Here is a 22,940-nt window from a genome sequence, read left to right on the forward strand (position 1 = left end):
AATGTTCCTTTACTTTCCCAGCCACCCCACATCAGTCAATGTTCACAGCTGCCATTCCCCCGAGAGCATATTTTTTAAAACTTGCCAGGTACATCCAATAGGACTTTATAAATTAATATCATTCCCACACGGTGAGTTATGGAGCTAAACCCACTAAAGTAGCAAAGACTTGCTTACAGCTACAGGTAAGGGAAAGAAGCTGAGCTGGGTTATTTCAGCCTGAGCCAGGACTGGCAGAGGAGAGATCTCTGCAGCCTACACTCTCTCTCCATAGCTTGAAACAGCACCTAGACATGACACGACTGAACCTGCCCTTAGCTTCTTCCAGCTACTCAATCCTGTCATAAGAGACACCACCTTTGACAGTCCAACCCAAAATAATCTAAATCATGTTTGCGCTGATAAATAAAGGTAAGGGTTCTAGATGAGAACAAATGAACATAATCCTGCTCACTCCTTCCCAAGGTTTTGCAAGGAGATGAGATGTCTGCATAAATCAGATCTGCTGAATAAAATGCTGGTACTGTAATAAAAGCATGGATATTAATAACAGGACAAAGCATACAACAAAGAGTCATGAGAGAGTGACACAGTAACGAAAAGGTGGATAAGCTTTACACTCTTCATGGAGTAATTTCTTTGCATTACATAACCCAGTGGAAAAGGCTAAAGCGGTTGCTTAAATTCAATCTTCAATACTGTTTCTCTGCAAAAATAAATGTGATGAATTAAAAAGTAAGACTTGCATGAAGAATAGGATTGCCTGAATTCCTGAGCAAACAGAAAACTAACCCAGAAATATTTCTTTAAAAAATGATTTACTGATTTGTTTGACCTTATTAGCTCTTCTTTAGCAATTTTGTTGATTTTTGCCCATCAGCCCTCTGTTTCAAATCAACTTCAAGACTTATAGGGAACACAGTTTGGTAGTATGCAAATCACTTTTAATGAAAAAGAGCTTCCTGAAGGCAACCAGAGAACTGAAAGATTTAATTCATCCAGGTGCTAAAACGTATGTCTGCCTAAACTATTTTCATTCACTTCTGAAAGGGAGAAGAGGATTTGGATTGCTAAAACAAGAAGTGAGAGGAAGTAATAAAAATAATTTAGGAAACAGGAGACCGTGGTCAAAAAAAAAAAAAGTAGCTAGGTTTTCCATTCATAACTCCTGGGATGAGATTCTCAAAAAATGTCATTGTACACACCAAATTGCCACTAATTGTAATGCCAAATGGGTATCAACATCCATTAGCTGCTTGTGAAAAAGATCTCAAAACAAATGTGTTCATCTTTGACACTGCAATCCCAGCACTGCTCCCAGTACTCACCTAGAATAAAAGACCACAGATACATTTAATTAATCCATCTCCTCTGGAAATTTGCTGTCGCCACTTCACAGATGGAACTTCAGATTAAAGGTAAAATGGGGGGTTGAAGCTCCTGCCTACCTTAGGTGACCCGGATTGCTCTTCGAAGGAATGGCTCTTTCTCTCTCTCCCTTCTGAATATAGAGATAGCTAGAAAGACGAGGCTCCCAGTTTTGTATTTAAATTAAGTATTTAATGCCGGGTTTCATTAATATGCTCCAGAATTAGCAAGCAACTTAAAATTCTTAGTCTTTAAAAATATATTTCTTTATTCTAATCTTTGGCCTTAATCCCATGCAATAAATATATATCTTTAATTTTATGTACTGTGTACAGTTACACTAAAATTACTAGAAATACAAAATAGGAAAATAAAGAGTAGCCTAAACCTTTCAGGAATCACGGTATGAAATGGGAACATTCCAGCTGAGTGTTATTTAATATACTTGATTATGATATTGTTCCTGAAATTAAATAGCAAATCTCAAAATGGTACTTGCAAAATGAACATTTCATATATTAAAATACTGCATTGGTAATTGAGGAGAAGAGAGGAGATTGCTGTGTGGTGTTGGTACAAACCCTGTTGTGTTCACTCGACTAATCTTCTGTTGCACCGCATGGACCGAAACCAACGGAGTCCGCTGGGGGGGATCAAACAGGGAAAGAAACAATGTGAACTAATACCAGGAAAATACCAAAAGTCTCCAAGTGAATCAGTCGCTGAAAATGCCTCTCCCTCATGTTAGCAGACCTCTTTTTTCAATCGCAAAGACAAAGGTCGGGACCGGGTGAAGCCGTTCAGCAGTCCGAAGCTGCAGCCCAGAAAGGGCAGCGGGCAGCCGCGGCCAGAGGGAGGTCCTGCTGCTCCAGGGGGGTGGTGTGAGGTGCAGAGGGTGGAGCCGGGAGGAGAGTCAAAAGGGCTTACGGGAACGTCTTGGGGAAGGCCTGGCACAGGTAAGGAGGCAAAGGCCCGGGGAGGACAGTTTAGGTTTCGCTGCCGCTCAAAAAGTGTGTGAGGGAATGATCAGGTATCCAGCTCACCCCTTGAGCCATTCCAGCAATTAAAGGCAGAAACACTAATACTGTATTTACAGAGAGAAGAGACACTTGATCTTTCATAATGACAACAGACTGACTCTTTTGTCTTGTTTGATGACATTATATTCATAAGACACAAGTGGAAGAAGCCCCAAGCAGCTTTGAAAATACAGCTACACTTACATGAATACTCACAAATCCCTTTCTTTCATGGGGTTTAGCAGATGTGATTTGTTTCAGCTGGCCACTCGAAAAAAAGATGTGATAAAGCTGTACCGAATGTCATACTGTAATATCAAGCCATGTAATCAGATGTGATGACTACAGTTTTAAAGAACTCACTGTGAATTCTGATACGTAATCTTGAATACTGGTAGATAACACATCTAAAATAGAGGGTTTCTGAAATTTGTGCTAATCTTGGTAAAACAGAATCCCACATTAAACAAATCAAATGTCTTAGATTTTTTATTTATCATTCATCAATGCACGTGCTGTTTTTTTAATTCTTTCTTGCTGAACTCATTTATATACATACAACTTTTCACTTATATATTTAAAAAAGCAAAACTTCAGGCACTTTAAAAATTTAACATAATTGTTGTTGCAAGGAATAGCTGGCCCTCTGAGGTGGATAATAAAGACAGAATGGTTTTATGAAAAGAAAATCAAAATCTAAAATTATGTTTGTTTCAAACGATTAAAAAAATGCATGTTTAGATTTCATAGATTTTGTAGTATTTGTTTTCAATTTGCTTTAAAAACATTTATTGGAAAGTGGATAAGAATACAACTATTAATAGAATAAACTTTCCCATATTGTCTTTTTTGCCTCTGTAGTTATGATGTTTATGGATGGAGTTGTTACATACTGGTATTTGGAAGTCTGTGGTATTCTACCCTCTTCTGTCCCCCGGTATTTATGGTAGATTTTGTTCCCCTGTGTGGTGTTCCTCAGATCCCTTTTTGATGGTCAGAGCCTCACAAGATATAAAACTGTTTCTCATTATAAATTCAGAGGGTCAGTTAGCATAATTATGCATAACATAGTAACTATGCGAAGGCATTCTGTCTTTAATATGGAGGTATATTGCATTAATTTATTTTTCTCGCCTTCTTTCTTCCATACCCTCTTTTCAACCATTTCTTAATTTTTTATTAAAAAACCTGTTAATACTATTATTTCTGTTCTTTAACTAATGAAACTAAATTAATCTCTTGTTTGACCATTTCTTGCCTTAGTCTGGTTAAAAAATGCGGTTTGTTTCCTTTTGAGCAGGATAACAGACTGGCACCGAGAAATGTGTTGAGGCCATTTATATGCAGATGATCTGCTGTCCTGCTTCTTTCAGTAGGTGCCATAAATTAGCATTCAGATTTTGCTACAATTTTGTCAGGGTTTTTTTTTATTCATTTCGTATGTATTTAATCCCACATCAGTCTCAGTTGTTCTGCAATATGTGCCATATTGTAGCAGGTTTTTAGCTGCCACTGATGATTTTCACATTCCTTTAGTGTGAGGTTTTAATTCTACTGACACTTTTGTTAATGAAATACATTTCACTTAATGGAATTAAATGCATAGCCTGTCTATTGCTCATTACACTATACAGTCTTAGAGTTTGGATTTAAATTTCACCCTTCTTCTATAAAGATTATCCACCACATTTTGGCCTAACAGGAACTCTATGCTTTGTATGAAGTGTGGGAAAGCTGTCATTACAAGTAAAATACCAGTAATAGTTTCAATGTTCTCTGGAATGTTCTATTTTATTCCTTTTTCTTCTGTTACTAAATATGTTTAAAATGCATTTTCTACCATCTCTTTATGTGGGGTTTGAAAGGCTGAACTAGCAATTTGATCACCTACAGACATCATAGGTAAACCTCAAACTGTTCAGAGCATCCATTTTTCCATTATTTTTTAATACAAATTATGAAACTACTTCAGAGATTCTCTACAAATTAGGAGAAAACTCATACATATCTGCAAGCATACAGAAGATTAAAGTCATACAGGAATTTACCAGAGAAATAGTTTCTCACTAGGCACCAACTTTCCTTTTTTCATAGATTGCACATTTTGTGAAAGATCTATGGAACAACTTTTTCAATTAAATTTTTGTTGGAATGTGGATTCTCAGCTTCTGAGTGGACTAGTTTGGGGGTGAATTCCACGTGTGTGACCTAACAGCTCCTTGGCGGGTTAGACCTGAGCTGTGTCCAGGTTGAAACCTGAAGACTGGTTGCTGTTCAGACAGGTTGTTTCTGAGGTGGTTCCTTTTGTCTTTTATGATGATTTTGGTACAAGTTGGGGTAAAAAAAGAAAAACCTTTGGAAATTGAAGGTTTAGTTGTAGGATGCTTTTCTAGCTTTGTCCTGGTCCTACAGGCTTTGTGATAAAGGGGTCTACAGAATAGGCCCTTTGGACTTATTACAGGTATTTGAAAAGCAGGGTATCTACCTCACAGGATTAAGAGAGGATTGTTTGGGGTTTTGTTTAAATTAATAGAAGGACCTTCTTTTTTCTATATGGTTTCCTGACCCTACAGCTTCTCGACGAAAATTATGTTCTTGTCAACATCTTTGCTATTATCAGTGAGTTTATCTGAAGCAGAACAGTGAATATATTGCCCATAGTGACATACCTGACACAGGGAAAACAGGGTTCAACACTTGCAGCCAGCTGCACCACTGCTGCATCACATTTCTTCACCTCTACAAAAAGACCTACAAGGGGTCAAAGGTTTCCTCAGAGCCTTCCTTGGAATCTACAACACTTTGTCAAAAGTTATCCAGTTTAACAAAGCACCTTTTCTCAATGAAATTTCTTCAGCCAGAAAACCTCTGACTGGCTCGGCCTCCTTCAAAGGCTTCATTTAGAGGGTCACCGATGATCTAGTTTCTTCTACTTTTTCTCCTTAGGAAAGTAGATCATAGGTTCTTCTTTCTGGAATTAATCAGCTCTGGCTCTGCCGGAAGTACTTCAGGAGAACCTTTTGATATTGATTATCTGGGATTGGGGTTTAGTTACAGTTTGTATATGCATTTATGATAAGTTATGAGAAATCCAGGAGCTCCTATTTTATCTGAATATGTTCACTTATTGTTGATGTTTACATCTGCCCATATTGGAAATGGGAATAAACGAAAACATCACCAACAGCAATATCACATTTGTGCTTTTGCATATTAATCTGGCTTTGTAGGTATTGAGTTATATCTGCCGGACTTTCCTTTCCAGAATGTGGCAATGTCCTATCAACATGATAGCCAGTTGTTAGAATGTATTTGGCTTTTCTGCCGTTAAAACCATGATTGGTCTTTTTCTGCTCTTCCATTGTCTAATCAACAGAGAATTGTTAACAGGTTGTACAATTGCAGAGCAAGGATGTTCACGTGGATTTAAATAAATCAAAAGGCCCTCTTTTATAAGTGAATCAAAATCAAGCCTCTTGTAAAGTTAAAAAATGTTTTTGAATTTCTTTGTCCATTTTCTCTAATCTTTCCTACATCCTTCACTCTGACTCTGCCTGACTTGCTCTGTGATCTCAGTCATGCTAAAAGATAATATGCTTTTCTCATTCCCTTCGCTCCAGTATTTTCCTGGTAAACTGCATTCTTGTCTTTTCCAGCTAGATTATCTCGTTCCTTTCAATGTTCTTAGTTATCTTGGATGGAGGGCCTAACGGATTCTGTACCAAATGCTAAAATAATTGTTATATCTATGACATAATCTTTCTTTATCAGACATGTTTCAAAATGAAGGGCAAAAGCAGGAAGAATGCATAGTGCATCTACGGACAGCATATTCTGAAGCGTGACAGATACACCATTGAATCTGCTCGATTCTTCAGCAACAGCAAAGACACTGATTGGCACTAAAAAAGGGGGAGGGAGAAGACACATGACAGGTCACTAAGTTCAATGGAATATATAACGGAAACTGGGAACAAAAGGCAAGGAATCTCTCTAGTCTAGTCGTCTAATTACATAGGCAACAAGATGAGATGAGATGACTTCTTTAATAAAAGAATCATCCTCCACTGAAATGCAGTTAATTTTTTTTTTTTTTTTATACCCCTACTACAGCTATTGGGAGTCTGGAAAATTCACATTTCTGATGGTTGGAATCATCTCTGCATTTCTTATCTAAGCATGAGCTGCTTTTCCATTTGTCAGCCTTGTCCTATAGCTTTATATGGCTGTTTTCCAGCCTGGTGTCTAATAAATACATTTATAGACATCAGCCATATCCCCTTTCAGCTTTTTGCTTAACCAGACAAAAGCAGCAAAGCATTTCACTCTCCTCCCTGAGTGGTGGCTCTCCGGTGTGCCAGCCGTTGCAGTTGCACCTCTCTGCAGTTATTCCAGTTTTAGCATATTTTCTTGACTCCAAGTGACAAAGACTGTGCACAGAATTTCAAATAAGGCTACACTCTCAGGCCTGTGGATGGCATGAATATTTCTTTTTTTTTATTATAGAAAATTATAATACCATATTTTATGTGTGTGTATAAAATATTCAGGTACATTTATTTTATGTAATTAAAAAAACAAACCAAACAGTGATCTCTTTTTTAGTAATGACTTCTTTTCCTAGCTTAACGGAAACTATAGATTTCATACTTCTTCTCTTTATGCCTGGACCTTAAAAAAAGATTGATCCCAAGACTGATTTTTGAGGATCCCTGCTAGTAAACTTCCTGCCATTTGATGCTGCTACTTTCAATACCACCTGTTGCCATCTATCCATTAGACAATCTCTTATCCACTTCACAACTCTTCTCCTAATCCCCCGATTCCTATGTGATGCTGTATCATATGCAGCACAGATATAGATAAGATGTATCACAAATCCTTTGTCTAGAAAATCAGTTATCTTATTAAAGAGAGATAACAAATTCACTTGGCACGATCTATCTTTAGTAAATCCTTTTTGTATGTTATCCCATTTTCCATTTACGTCCCTGTCTTCAATTATTTTTTCCTTCAAAATTTCTTCTAAAGCAACTGAGGTCAAACTAATGGGTTTGTAGCTGCATAGGTCTCCCTTTTAGAAATGGATAATACATTTGATATTCTCCAGTCAGCCAGTATCATGTCTGAGCCGCTTCCTACCAGGTTTGGGATTTCATGTTCCTTTTCTTGTCAGAATTGTGGAATGGAGTTTATTTGATATCTCTCCCTGGCCTGAGTGCATTGTGCTTTTAGTTTTGCTTCCAGTTTGGTAATTTCTATCATCATGACTTCTTTCCCATTATTTATCTTGTTTCCTCTCTGGTCAATATTACTGAAAACACACATAAAGTAGTCACTTAGTTTTTAATTGTAGATAGATTTCCTTTATTTCCATTAAGTCCCCCTTGTATTGAAGTCCCATGTTTTATTTGGTCTCATTTTATCTGCATGAAGATTGTTTTGCTGTTTGTTTCCATATCCCTTCCAAATTGTAGTTCACTTTGACTATTGACAATTTTTGCTTTACCGTATATTTTGACCTCTAAAACACATCTCTCTCTGTTGATATGTCTTTTTTGTTTCCTCCTGTGCCCTGCATATCTCTGATAATCTTCTTGAAGTTCTTCCTTTGCATGGAATAGCTTGACCACTTTCCCACTCATTCTGTCCCTTCCATCACCTACATATTCCACATAGGTGTAGCACCTTTGATTTAAAGTAGTTCGATGGTTCTTCCACATTCAAGGTCTTGAATAGATAAGTCTAATTTCACTAACGAAACCTTTTATCAAAATTTGCTCTTTCAGCTGTAAAGCCTTATTTTTACCGATTGTTCCATTTCATTTAAATGAGCTTAACTCATGATCAGGATTTGGACCAGTTTTCTTGTATTATCTGTATTGCTTATTAGAACAAAGACAGTAATAGTTTTATCTCTTACTGGCTGTTGACTGCTTGGTAAACATATGAGTTAATTTGGCCTAACATATTCTGTTTGATGCATGCCATCCTTTCTTATTTCTTTTTAATCTATCAGATTATTTGAAGGCACTTACGTAAGGTTACTTATGCTTTCTTCACATCTTTCCTGGGTAGTTTGTACACTTCAATATTGCGGTCCCAATCAATAACTTTACCTTCTCTTCCCTGATCATCCACTGGTATTTCCTCAACCATAACTCAATTTTCATTGACCAGATTTTCTTCTTGTTGTGTACAGTAAGAAGGCATGAAGATGATGTGAACCTCGACCAAGGCTTCCTTGTATTTCTTAAGGTTCTTTTTTTAACAATGTGGATGTCAGTCCCAATTGTTTCCATGGATATTCAGCTAGATATCATTCCCATGAGTCTTCACTTTTTGGGCATTTTCCCCTACCTAAAATGAAACTATTTAGTGTAATCATCTTTGATTTATTCCAGTGGGAATTTCATAGCATCATTTTCCCACTGTGAAGAAAATTAAATTAGAAAAAAAAGATTCTTCTCTATTCCTAGCAGAATCCTTTTTTCCTTTTCCACCCTCATCCCACATCCTCCTTCTTGGGAGATGACCTCACATCCTGTTCTGTGGAATTGATCTAGCAACAACTTAGTTTTTCTCTTTAACATAGGCTCCCAGTTCATGTAGACACTATTTTTTCTCTTAGTCCATTTTACCTTCTATTCACAGATGATCCTGCCTTTTGTTCTTCCTTCCTCACAAATTTCTCTACCATTCTCACTGCTCTTTGGATCCTAGTCTCCTACAGTTTTTGCTGGAATTACCTTCTCCACTTCCTTTCTACCTTCTGTTTTGGTTTTGTCTGTTGTACTTATTTCACTTTCCCAGATGGCAAGCATATTCTTTAGCTTTCCTCTGTTTCCCAGACTGTCCCACTTGTTCTTTTTGTTGCAGGCTTTCCTGACCCACCAGTCTCCTCTGAGCTATCTCTTATATGACCTCTCGCTCAACAAGTGTCCGTAAATCCCCAGTTGCCCATTCAGTTTGCTTTTTCTTACACCATTTCCTTAAATCTACATCTTCATTCAATATTGCCTCTAGGCACATTTCTAGGAAGGTCTTCTTTCCATGAACTTTAGCAGATGACACTTCAGGCATACATATCTTTCCAGAGAATAAGATACATCCCGCAGCTGCTGCATCCAGTTCACATTGTCCCTGCAGTTTGTCTTGTACCCTCCACGGCTGTTTCGATTCCTTACATAGTCATTTCCTCTTACCTGTACCTTTAAGGTGAAAATCCCTCTTGTTGCTGGATATTTCTTTCTTTTTCTGGGCTTCCCTGCTGCCAGTGAAATATGGGGTTGGTGGGACTGAATAGTTATGCCATTATCAGCTTGGCATACTGCAGGACTGAGGAGTGTATTGCAGGGTGCAAAGTAATAGGAGCAAATTTGGTTCACAGTCCATCTTTTTCAAAGCCATCTATCAGCCAGGAGGCTGCTTTCCACAGCTATCACATACAGGTTTGATATTGAGACTAGACTTCTCAGTGCCCTACTGGAGTCAAATTCATCTGTTATTACCTGGTGAGTGGCCACTGGAAAAAGAACGAGCGACAAAATAAGAAACAAAATTTGGGGTCCAACATACAAGTAACATATGACCAACGAACAGGGTTGAGAAGTTTTGGAGAGTGCACAGGGAAGGATGAGATTTCAGTCAGGTTAAAGATTATCTGGGTAAACATTCAGATATACAGAGTCTAGCTGAAGGATCCTCCCCTTCTCATAATAAAATAATCAAACTCCCAAACGTTTTCTGGTGAACCAAGAGCATTTCTGAGAGGAAGAACTTTATGGGGCTCAGGCAGACACCAATAATAACTATGTCACATAGTATTTATTATAAAATCCAAATATATTCTCCACTACTTTGTCCAATATCTATGTGAACATTTATCTGCAGCAAATTTTACTGTAAATGTGATTATTTCCAAGAAGCAATTTCTCATGACTAGATTAAGTATAGTATTTACCATATATTCTGTTCAGATAGAGGCATCATTCTGGAGAATGTGTTACAAGTAAATGTTGGTATCCTACACAGAGAACTCCTAGGGCTTTAGCCCAGAAATGTGGGTGAGGAACAGGAACACAACAGACTCGGTGTTGGACTCAGCTTGATCTGCAAATGAGCCGGAGACAGAATTTAGCTCTAGTTGTCTTTGTAGAGAGTTTCGTTCTATTGATCTCTGAACAAGCGGTATTTTACAGTAAGACATGCCTCTTACAAGACAAAGTTCAACTGTTTTAACTGCTAATATAGGACATTTTGTCCCATCAAATCTCACCAGATAATAATTCTTGAAGAATGTTAATTGCATCCATTCCTGTTTTCAGCCAGTGATGAAAGGACATGTGACCAGCCATTCTACTTTCTTTTCATGACTTTCGGTCTAATTTCTGAGTAGAATGAATACACGTAGATGTTCACAAAATTCTATATCATGGTGTAAAAACAACTTATTTGAAGTACTCTAAACAAAAGAAAGTTTTGTTCAGGTTCCTCTTGGATTGGATGCAGGTTCAAGAGGGTTGAACATACTCTCATATTTCTCTAATCAGCTTAAGTACTGCATTTAAATCAAATCAGGAATGTGCAACAGGTAATGTTTGTGGTATTTATGGTAATAAGGGAGAAATTCTGAAGTGGTTGAATGCAAATTTTTTGTCTCTCTTTTGTCTTGATAGATTTTAGATAACATTGAAAATACTGGCTGGAGCACACACCATCATCCTGTTAGTGATCCTCCTGCACAGAATTGCTTTGAATGCTGCCTTCCCTTAACTATTTTAAGGACACCTGCACACTCACGAATAATAAATCTGTCAAGGCACACTTGGAAATATCCCATCTCCATTTGTACAAGTTACTTACTCTGTTCAAAATATTTCCACGTTTAAAATCATTTAGCGGGGTTTACCAGATTTATAATCATTTGAGGCTTGCAGTATAAAACCCTAGCTGCATGACAGGCTGAGTTATTAAGTGTTTATAGAAATTTGATCAAATGGACCATCAGAAGCTGGGGGGGGGAATCTGTTTCAAACTCGACCGCAATGACAGCTTTCCTCATCTTACAGCAGTGACATGAAGAGGGAGCTGTAGCTCTTCTGAGACACAGCTCTGCCCGAGCCAGCGTATCCAGCCAAGCGCCCCGATCTCCTCTCTCCTTCCTCGCTCTCCTCCGCTCCTCTCTCCTCCACTCACTCACTTACTCTCCCTTTTTTTTTCTTTTTTTTTATCCCTGTACCCCTGTGCCAGTTAATTTAAATGTATCTGTTCAAGTGGAGATAATCCATGCAAATCAGAGGCACTGGCTCCCAGTGCTTGATTCACAAAGAGAACTCAGCTTCAGGAGGTCACTCGTTCACAGCTGCTCCTCCCATTATATTTTTCCCTTATTGCAGAACTGCTGCATGTATACAGTGACTGAAAGGACTCAATTTACTGCAACTGCTGCCTGGTTTTACTTACAACTTTCTTTAAAGGGGGACTTACCTTCTATCAGTCTTACTAAGGTAGGAAGTCTGATTCTTCTAAAGACATGTAATGCCTCCAGTGTTTGCTAATTATCAGATCCCACTATAATGATGCATATTGTCAGAATTAGGTCCTAATAGAATTGCGCCAGGTGCCTGATGCTTTTGTTACTTGTGTGTATAGGTGCAACTGTTTAAACGGCTGTTTTACTGTTTATTTAGCTAGCTATGTACCACCCCCACCCCCCCGCCCCGTTTTCTTTTTCTTTTCATAATGGCAGGTAGGATCTTAGCACAGCAGCTTTCTAATCTACAAATGGAATCTTCAGCCAAGTTTGTATTTTCTTTTAAAAATGTGTTCTAATGGCTATGTAAGTGAATGCCATGCTCTGTACCCCCCAAAGGAAAACAGTATCAAGAGAGCTTTCTGGCCTGAAATGTTATTAAGGTGCTATCTTTGGAGCAAAACAAACTGTTAAAAGGTTTTAAACAAAAATAAAAGGGTCACCTTTTACTTTGCAGTGTTGTAAACAAGGAAACTCCAGGCCTCGCTGCAAATGGGCCTGTCATAAATTTAGACCACAAGGTAAACATATAGTTAATAGAATTGCCAGCAGAAGTGGTGAAATGGAACCCTCACAGTTCTCAGTTAATATCCATTGTTTAGAAAGGTTGGACGGGAAGTGCTTGCTCTGCAAACAAAGTGCAACTCCGAAACAACTATTTGAATATGATTCTTAAAAAACTCCCTAAGAAAAGGGGAGTCCCGGGCTACTTCATGAGTTACATTCTAACTTTGAACATACATCACATGAAATATTGAACTAATGCATCAGACAGCACACACTGGTTTTATGAAAGCAGACAGTAAATCTTGCATTTATTTATGTGTATTTCTTTGAATTTGTTGTCAGAATTTAGAGATGCAAATGATTAAAACTATAAAAACAACTTTGGATGTATTAAATCACAAATAATGGATTTGAAGAGTAATATATTGAAAAAAATTAGAATTGTTCTGACTTACGCTTGTCCCACAGTAAAGTTCTTGTTTGTTGTCTTGCACAGCTGGAGTTAAGAAATGACAATGATTAGATCTGGAGCCACCCTGCTTTTGTATAGGCTTACTGTCTAACACACCCAAGTTAATCAAGTAACAGTTCCGTGAAGCTTTAGACGGAGTTTAAAATGAAAATTTAGTTGACCAGCCAGGACAGAGAGAGAGGCATAGATATTCCCAAACATATCCTATCTAATTTCTTCAAGAGCACTTGAGGCATACATTTTCCATTTTAACTTTCTGGATTAGCGTGCTTCAGGAAAGAGTACTTGCTCACTATATTAAGTATTTCAGTGCCTAAAATGTGCATCTTTTCTCTTTGATATACAGACTGCTTTTTGAAAAAAAATGTGTTCTGATTTTGGAGTACAGTACAAACGTAGAGAGCCTTGTCATTGTTAGCATAAAGAAGACATCTACACAAGTATTACTGTGCAGAGGGCAATCTTTCTTTCTCTGGCATTTGTTGGGTTACTGTACAGAGAATTTAGCAGATAAATATCTTTTGATTCATGGCATTTTGGAGATCCTATTGGTATGCAGGTTACCCTGTGAGGATGGCAACTGAAAAAAGAAATATGTTTTATAGCAGTGTGTAATAAAAGCCCTTCACAATGATGTAAGTGGAGTCTGACCTTTCTTTCTTATCCTGTAATTAGAATTTTTATTAACTCTTTCAAGTGCAGAGTTTTTTGAGTAAATCAATGTTATGTAGGGAGAACAAGCATGCATTTTTGATCTATGAGTTTTAAAAGTAAAATTTTAGAATCCTTTATAGACAGGGAAAAAGAAATATATTCTTCCCAGCAACTTGCTCCACACAAAGCAATTTTGATTTATAGAAAAGAGAGATTTGATACAGGCATCCTGGCTTCCCCTGAAGAAAAAAAAGAAAAGAAAAAAAAAGAAAGGAAAAAAAAGGCATTTCTAAAAAAGACTTCTTTCATTTTGTGAAAGAGAACGGGAATGGATTTTAGAGAAGAGAGCTGAACTTAAGGAAAGACATTAAGGTCTTTTGTCTGACTGAATCTCTGGCCAGGATAAAGTTGGGAAGTAAAGGTGATCCCTGTGGAGTTTAGCAATATACAGAGATGAGATTAGATGACTCGCCACTGGAGATATGAAAAATGGAGAAAAAGGCCTTTCCGAGGAAGATTTTTTGTAAGTGGATTAAAATATTGTTGCAGCAGACAGTTATTTCCTGCTTCCTTTCCACCTTTTTACCCAATGACCAATGTCTTACAGGGACAAAAGTGTTCCTTAGTGAGTCATCAACAGCATTTCATACAGTTACTTCCAAATTATGTACTCAATTCTCCTTGTAGGTTCATCAGGTTTACTTGACGTAACTCAGTTTAATTCCTTGATACACTGAAATAAATGAGAAGAAATCAGGTGTTTATATTATTGAGGCCTCTGAATGTATTTTCAGTGAACTCTCAAAGGAGTGAACCTTTGTGTTGCATTTCAGGCTAGTTTATACTATACAGTTTTCTAAACAAGATTGTCAGTGTCCTTCTCCAGCCAGTTCCTTTTTTTCTATTGGTGTGGTTTCTCCCTCTGCCTCTGCAAACTTGCCATTGCTATAGTAACTCAGTCAAACATCTCTTCAGGATAAGTTACCTGATACTCTGCTGTAGTGTGCCTTGCAGCAGAATCTATAGGATGCAGTAAACCTTGTAGCTGTATATAACGCAGGGCTCTTAGTCCCATCAGGCTCTTTTCTGCTGGTTTTACAGAAGACACTTAAAAAGATAAATTATCATCTTAAAAGGATGCTATAGAGATTGCTAATAAGTTCCATCCAACTTCTTAAAGGCCTTAGTTGTTTTCAGCTCTAAGCAGGTACATTTGCTGAACTATACCTTAAATAAATTCTAGAGAAGGAAGAAAATTTGAGAATCCTAAAAAGTAGAGCGGTAGAGCCTTTGGGAAAATGTACAGCTATAAATGGGAAATCTAATTGTCAACAAAGTCTTCAGTCAATGATTTGTCATTAGTATTTTCTGTAATTGCGTAGAAAGAATACATTCCCCACGGCTTCTCATCAAATTACGTACACAATTATATCATATTCTCCTTTTCGTATCATTGCCTTGTACTGTAAAGTAGATTATTAAAATGTAATGTTGCAGAGTACAGACCTTGCATTTCTTTTGCAGATAAAGCATGCTTATACCTCTAGGAGTTAAAAGCTGAATCAGATCCCTAACTTGCCTACTGACAGCCTTTGAAGTTGCCTCTTATTTATTTATTTATTTTGGTCTAAAGGTTGAGATTGACATCCTTTTATATGTTTGGAATTCTTCAGCAGATGTAAAATGCTTGGTAATGACTGAAATTAACCTGAGGCTTTATATATCCATCTTCCCCAGGAACTGCACTGAAGCTTTAGTAACAGTTGAGAATTTTATGCAAACAACTATTCTCATGAGAACATTTCATTTTTCTGTCCTGTCGTACTCCCTTTATGATTTCTAGAGGTGTTTTAAGTCACGCTGGAGCCTTTTGCTTCCCTCTCTCCCCAATACCTGTTCTGGGGAGTCTACATGAAAATTTTCACAGATGAAATGCACCAAAAGAGGGGCAGATAAAAAGAAAATAAGTGGAGTGGAAATGAATCTTTAAATGGCAAGTCTGTGAAACATTGAACATAGTTATCTGACGTTATGTCAGAGAGTGTTATCTCTTGAGGAGAAATGAGCAAGAGCAGTCCACACAGGAAAAGTAATTGTTGCTTTACTTCTGTCTGTTTATTTGGGATAGCTTGAACTGTCTCCCACTTTTTTATTTCTCTCAGTATGAGAAGATTAACTATTAGAAATGCAGCCAGTAGGCATCTGACTCAAAAGCAATGCTCATTTGACCTTTGGACACAAAATATCTAATGCAAACGAAAATCTAAGCAACCTCAAACATCACTGAGCACAAGAAATATGCAGAATGTGGGTCAGTAGAAATTCAACACTTTTAGAAATAAAAATAAAATAAACCACTGAAATCACTTGGTTAGATTAACATTTATTTCTCCATTCCACATCAGAGTATCAGATGTCGTGATTTTGTCCAGTGTACCTGAGGCAAAAGATCTGTGGCAAAATTCTGTATTAGTTTTAACAACTGCAACTAAAATGTTAGGGAGAGGAACAAAGGGAAAAATAAGAGTAAGAGATGCTTAACCAATACATACGTATTTCTCAAAGGTTAGGTTTTGTAAGAGACAAAGAGTACATAGGAATTAAGATTTATTTAAAGTCTGTGTGATGCTGCCGCTTCTTTATTTAAAGGTTATATTTGTCATTTAAGGGACTTCATCCCTCCCACTGTTTTAATTCTGCCAGTTTGGTTGGGGGTGGGGTGGGGGATTTTTTAAACTTAGGGGGAATGTTACGTGAAAATGCATGACCATGAATGGATAAAAGTCCCTCAGTAGCTAGCCACTATTTCTTACTTCTCTTCCTACCAAGTTACAAAGAAGGAAGGCAGAAGAGACAAAATGCATCCCATGTGAGACAAAGGACTGGAAGAGGGATGCAGGTTGTGTCTCTGGAGAAATAAAGCTAGTCACAACAGGCCACTGGAGCCAGGACTTTGATATGTAAGTGGCCCCTGCAGAATAGTCTATGAGTTAAAAACTGCACTCTGAGGAAGAGGATGAAATACTTGTTAAAGTCAAGTAACCACTCCCATATGCAATTTCTGTTACCTAGTCTTTGCACTAGCTGCGTTAGGTAAGTTCGTAGAACAGTAATAGTATAATGTTAATTGACAACCTGAAATTTAAAAAAGGAAAGACATTTCAGAATTTGCTCCGGTAAACCTGAGGCTATATAGTTCCCATCATCTTTACAGCTGAGGCAAGAATGGCTTACTTGGAGGATACAGGGGAGGCATATTCAGTTTTTCGTACTAAAACTTCATTGTCCATGTTGAGTCCAAACTTGATCACTGCAGAAAGAGCCAGCTGCGTGAGCAAGCAGCTCAGAAAAGGGGATCCACGGAGACCCCATGTATAAGCGACCTTGTTCCACATTTCTTGCAGGTCACGGAACTGTATGCACTGAACTTTTCCATAGTTTCAGTAGCTTCTGCACTTCCTGTCCAGTGAGTTATGTGTAACCTGGTGTCTCCTTTTTCAGGGGAGGGAGGGTGGTCCACAGAGAGACGTCTGAAAATTAAAGAAGATAAATGTTGAGCTTGGCAGAAAACTATGCAGGCAATGCTCGAAATCATTGGTCTTCCAAAGTCCACCAACCAGCCTCAAAAATATGTCTATAAATGGCAAGATCAGAAGTGTTTCACAAATGTGTGTTATGTGGCCAGTCTTTATGTGGAGTATGCAGGACAGAGAGACAGACAGACACAGAAGAGTATTGAGGTAATATGAGGGACAGCCAAGGACATTATAAAAGGCTGCTTAAAAGTACAAGACATGGTTTACAGCCAGAACATTTGGGTTTAATTTATTTAGGAATTACATTAATAGATTGTCAAAAACTAAATACAGCATGGCATTTCTGGGGATCTTCCTCGTCTTGTTTGGCATATATCTTTTCTCTAATGTTCCAGTCTCTCCCCCAGCTTCCTTCTATCCCCCCAAAAAATCCACCAAAAGTGTATCATAAAACCTGTTTAATTTCCTACAAAAGATTATACTAAGTGTGCTTTTAATGTAATGATGTCAGTGGTGGATGATAACATGTATTAGGTAGTGCAAACTGCTGATTATCTGTCAGGATAAATCTGTTTATTTCAGAAATAGCAGTCTGACAACCCCCTGTTGTTAATCATGAAAGTACATGCTAATGCCAGGTACTGTTTGGTTGGAGTCTCTCAGAGGAATGCGTTTGTTAGATTTTTGCTTTGACGGTCGTTACACCGAGTTTTGCAAGTTTTCTGTATATATGTACACATATATATTTAAATATTTTTTTTAAGAGAGAGGCTAGAGCAAAGCGGCTGATCTACCACTTAGGTTCACAGCAATTCAGAGGAAGGAATGACTTGTGAAAAGAGAGGGTGGATTATAGGATTACACAGCAGTTCAGACTGTGCCCATGGCTGGGTTCATCTTTAGTAATTTCAATGCAGACCCATTAGTGATGAACAGTAAAAAGCAAAAGGAAAGTTAGGGAGTTCTTTTTCCCCGGAAGTCACTCCTCTTGTATTTGTTTATTTATTTTTCAGTATTTACAGCAGTTCCTAGTTATATCGTGAACTAAAAAGACCATCTCCAGATGATGCTTATACTATTCTTCTTTAATGAGATAAATGGTAAAGTGAACCAGCCAGCTTTTACAATGTTGTGAATTTGACCCAGCTTTTGTGTTGTAGAAAATGAATGTTATGTATTTTGAGTGAAACATAAATGGAATACTGAGGTACAGTTTGCCAAATCTCAGGTGAAGAGGTATTTTGTCTGACTTTATTGCATTTTGATCATTCCATGAATGCCGTAAAATTCTGAATAGCATAATAAAAATTGATATTTATATTGACATTTCAGGATTCTAAATAGAAGCTGAGAAAATCTAAACAGACTTCAGTATCTCCACAGCTGTTCCTCCAAACCCATCGGAGTTTTGGCTAATTCACTTTTTCTCCCCACATACCTTCAATTGGCCCTAATATAAACATCTCTCTCTAAAGCAATTTCTCCCCGGAAGATTATGCACATCTTCATCTTAATTCAGAATTTACATGTGTACTTTGCATATTTTTGCATCAGTATGTGTGTTTTAAATTAGATAAAGGTCACTGTCATTCATAATCAAGAAGAAGGTGTATAAAAGGTCAGGATTCAATAAAAAAACCTGATTAGATGTAGAGGTTTGTTCATATGATTCAGTATATCATTGGATAAGTGGAAATCATGAGTCAACAAATTAACCTTGGTATAATGGGTTACTTGCTTCATTAGGATCAGAAATGAGATTCACAATTTTTTTTTCCAATGTACTCCTTGTTTGTCTCCGTAATAAGAAGAAATACTGTGGTGTTGATAGTTACGCAACTGAGTATTTTTATAATTTAATTTGGCTTAAAATGCAACTCAAATGACAATTCTTGTGTTTAAAAAAGGAACTGAGGCACCAAATACATTTGCTATGAATATAAATATCGATGAAATGAAAATTATGCACTGTAAAAATAGATAAGTTAATTTAAAATAATGGCCCGTATGTTTCATATAGGTTTTAGCTTAAGCATATTAAAGAACCTATAACGAGTCAGCCTTTCAAGGTCTAGTGTCAGGAGGAGATCCAGATGTAAGTGAGCATAAACTAAGAGCAAGGATAAACTTGCACTCCACATATTGGTTCTGCCACAAACTTTCCACATGTTCTTGGGTAAACCACCTACACTGACTGTGCCTCCACTTCCATCTGCAAAAAAAGGAAAAATAGTAACAGTGCTTATATTGTAGGAATGTTGTTGTTTCTACAGACATGGATTTACCAGGAGGGCTTAGGAGATTTTAGGATTTCCGCCACTGCCCTGTTCATTACACCATATTCCTGGTCACTTACTGCAGTCAAAATGGCAGGGCTGTGGATCTCTGCACTTGAAAACACCTGAGGTTTCTTCAGTAATATTTTCCAGGATAGATGAGAAATATCAGAAGTGGAAGGAGTCCATATTTACAAAATGAACTGGCTTAGGAAAGACAGCATTATTTATACAAAATGATAATACCCTATTCTTAACTTCAGACTGTACTAACTTGGTGAAGTTTTTATGATTCTACTATAAGCTTTTCCAAACAGATTTTTTTGTGGTGGGTTTGGGAGTTTGGGGGTTGGTTTTGGGGTGGCTTTTTTTGGCTGGAAAGTGTTGCAACTATTTCAACCTGTACCATAGTTGAAAAGTCTATTAGAAAAGCAACACTACAATTAAAATAGTTATACATGTCAATGTTTCAGACTTTGTGTATTTCTTTAAGCTTTCTTCACGGCTATGTAGAATAAATATCAAGTTACTACTTGTTCATTTTTTTTTTCCCTTGGGCAGCACTCTGTACCTATTAAATCCTAAATATGAAAGAAAATTAGACTTGCCTGTTACCACTATAAACTCACACCCAATGGTTTTCAAATAACATGTAGGTAATCTCTTCTGTAAACATAGAGTCTTGGGGTTGCTCATAATTAAAGCTGCAAGCATCACAATTAAACCTGAGTCTTTTCTGATGTTCATATGCCTCATTCTCTCCCAAAATGTAATGGAAAAAAAATACACTGAACCATGGTAAACTTTCCGTATTTATGACATTCTTTGAATTTTATGCAGTTTTCGTACAGCTACAGCATTAGTCCATTATTTCATTCTTTCAAGGTCAGTTGGGTATGAGCAGGACTTTCAGATGGGGCTTTAGCAAGCGAGATTGTAGTATCTGTTCCTGATCATTCAAAGGATCAAACAACTTTTTGTAATAACGGGGCTTAGCTTATTGTAAGTCCCAGCTTCTACCTCTCCTCTGTTTCATAGGTTTGTAGGCCTGAGTCGTTTGACTAGTGCTCACCTTACAGAGTTCTGCTGCAGGCAAACTCCTGATGTATGCTGGCCTTGGAAGAACCAAGCTACAGAGCTACTACATGGGAGTGCATGGAGGGTGTACCTCCGTGAGGATGCCCATAAATTAGGAGTGCGCTCTTGAAGGAAATCTCCTTATCCTCCCAAAGCACTGAGCTTTGGCCCACATCCAAAAATAGCCTTGTTCCTTCTGGATATCACTAAGCTAGAGGATGTGTTTCAGGAGTGCCTCTGACAGGATTTGACCAGTTGTAGGCATTCAGACCACAGGACCAAGCTAGAACTAGCCCAGATTAAAATACTGTGAAATATGCATGACACGTATGTTGGGTTCTCAGTGTTTGACGATTCACACTACAAACTGACTCCTATTGAGCGGCAGTACTTTCTAAGTTAGACATATCCTGAGACATATCTACACAGAGAGTTGGCCCTAGACAGAATTCACCAGCTCTAACCTTTATTTCAATTTTAGGGAGTTATAGTGTGTCCAAGTCATTATGCCTTGGGTCTTGCTACAGACATAACGTAAAAGGGAGCTTTGGCCACCTCATCAAAGCTAGGAAGCCATGCAGATCAAGCAACACCCGTTCTGTACTGTGGCCATCTCCTGTGACTGTCAGATGATGAGGAAGATGCTCTTCATAGTCTCTCTTCTCTCAATAATATCCTTACAGTAACGACTAGAATTGGGTCCTACGTACATAGAAAGAAAAATTCTGCTTGCTCCACTGAAGCTGAGGAAGTGACCTTAGGCCACTGGACAGGACAATCTGGTGCATAACTTCTCAGAAGTGTAAAGCAAGCTAAACCATAGGAGTTTTGTAGACGATAACACAGCTATTCCAGTCAGTTTTGTGAGGGCTTTCTCTGTAACATGGTAGCAGGTTAACATGCAAGTGGGTGGGAGGACGAGTTTATGCAAAATGACCAGACTTCTTTAGAGTCCTCTCCCTGAAGCAGCATTGTATCAGCTATTTTTGCAATTAGGCTGCTCTGGGACGAAGGGACTTTTCTCTTGTTCTTGCAGTATCTCATACAAATCTTTGGACTATGATAGTGGGTAGTAGTCCCTGCCCACACCAATTTTCTTCAGCTGTGTAGATCTATCATTCTGTAAGTGATTTGTTTAGCCCATACCATCTGGGCTGGAATCTCTGTGAAGACAAGGTGTTGGAAATTAAGAATCTCCTAGTTCCGACACTGGTTTGCAAGGCACCTTTGGAAAAGTCACCTAGGTGAATTTTTGAAAACTTTAAGTTGTGAATTTAAATTCCATATTTAAGCATCTAAATTAGTGGTCTGATTTTAATGTGTGCTGACACTCACATTTTCAATCGACTTCAAAGGCAGTTGTGAGCGCTCAGAAGTCTAAACCTATGAAAATCAAGCCAGTTAGACACTCAAACTTGAAAGGTTTCTCCCATACCATTATTGTTATTTGCATTACTTTAGGAGCTTGAAACCCCAGTTATAGGATTGAAGTGCTAGGCACTGTATTTTATATCTCTTTTTTTTTTTTTTCTCATTTCTTTATGTGTAAAACCTGGCACACAAGGATGTTGTGATGACTGTTTGGTTAATATTTGTATATAGCTTTGAAAACTAAATGCTCTATAAACACAGAATATAATTATGCATGGAAGAAAATGGTACTGCTATTATTCATTCCCTTTTGAAATAAGTTCCTTGGATTTTGAACTTGTCCTTAAGAACCAGAGTTGACACTGCATGCAGAATATGTACAATAAAATGTAGGGGTCAAATTCATAATTTGCTGTTAAAATACGTGCTATACCTCTAGTAGTTTGAACAGTAAACAGAAATTAGTCATATACTGTGTTTAATTTGAACAGAAATCCACAACATTTAACAACTCTTACATAATCCTCAGAGAAATTAAGTAGGATGATGAACCACAAAGCTTTCCTTAGAAACTTTTGTCCTATCCATACCTCTTTATTTTAGTTATGCTGATCCCTTACTAGCAAACAGTAGACTCTTTGTAACTGGGACCTACGTAAAGCTTGCTTTTTTCCCTGTGGATTCAATAACTAAGCTGCTTGGAACAGCTTTGATGAAACCATCTTCTTTTATAGAATGCAGTTCCGGCAGTGCTGATAAATCCCACAAAATGGTGTCAGTTTAACTGGTGTTTTCTTTGGAAACAAAACCAGGAGGGAAACTGGTAACACATTGGTGTTTTCAGAACAAACCTTTATCTAGAAATTATTTTCGTTTACATGTCTTCGATAACACAATCTTATACAACACAAAATTAAAATGAAACATTTTCATTTTGTCAAAATATTTGCTTAAAAAAATGTTTTTCGCTCACAAATAGTTAAGAAATAGTACAAAGATCATTTTTAGTTTAGAACTTTTTAAATATTGAAGTGTGCTGTGAATCAGAGTTTCCAACCTCTGAAAAGCTAATGAGGTCAGTAGCAATGTTCCCATTGACTTCAGTAACATAGCACTATTGCTATA

The 22,940-nt window shown here is 37.5% G+C and overlaps 1 protein-coding gene across 1 annotated transcript in view; it reads left to right on the forward strand.

Annotated features, from left to right (window-relative positions):
* The first annotated feature begins 11,521 nt into the window (after positions 1-11,521).
* The window catches only part of ADGRL2 (adhesion G protein-coupled receptor L2), a 393,866-nt gene continuing 382,447 nt past the window's right edge, over positions 11,522-22,940 (forward strand). The window contains exon 1 of the mRNA XM_069789051.1: positions 11,522-11,896. The gene's annotated coding sequence lies outside the window, so the exon portion shown is untranslated. The remainder of the gene's footprint in view (positions 11,897-22,940) is intronic.

The sequence above is a fragment of the Haliaeetus albicilla genome, chromosome 8, assembly GCF_947461875.1.
Source record: "Haliaeetus albicilla chromosome 8, bHalAlb1.1, whole genome shotgun sequence".
Classification (NCBI taxonomy): Eukaryota; Metazoa; Chordata; class Aves; order Accipitriformes; family Accipitridae; genus Haliaeetus; species Haliaeetus albicilla.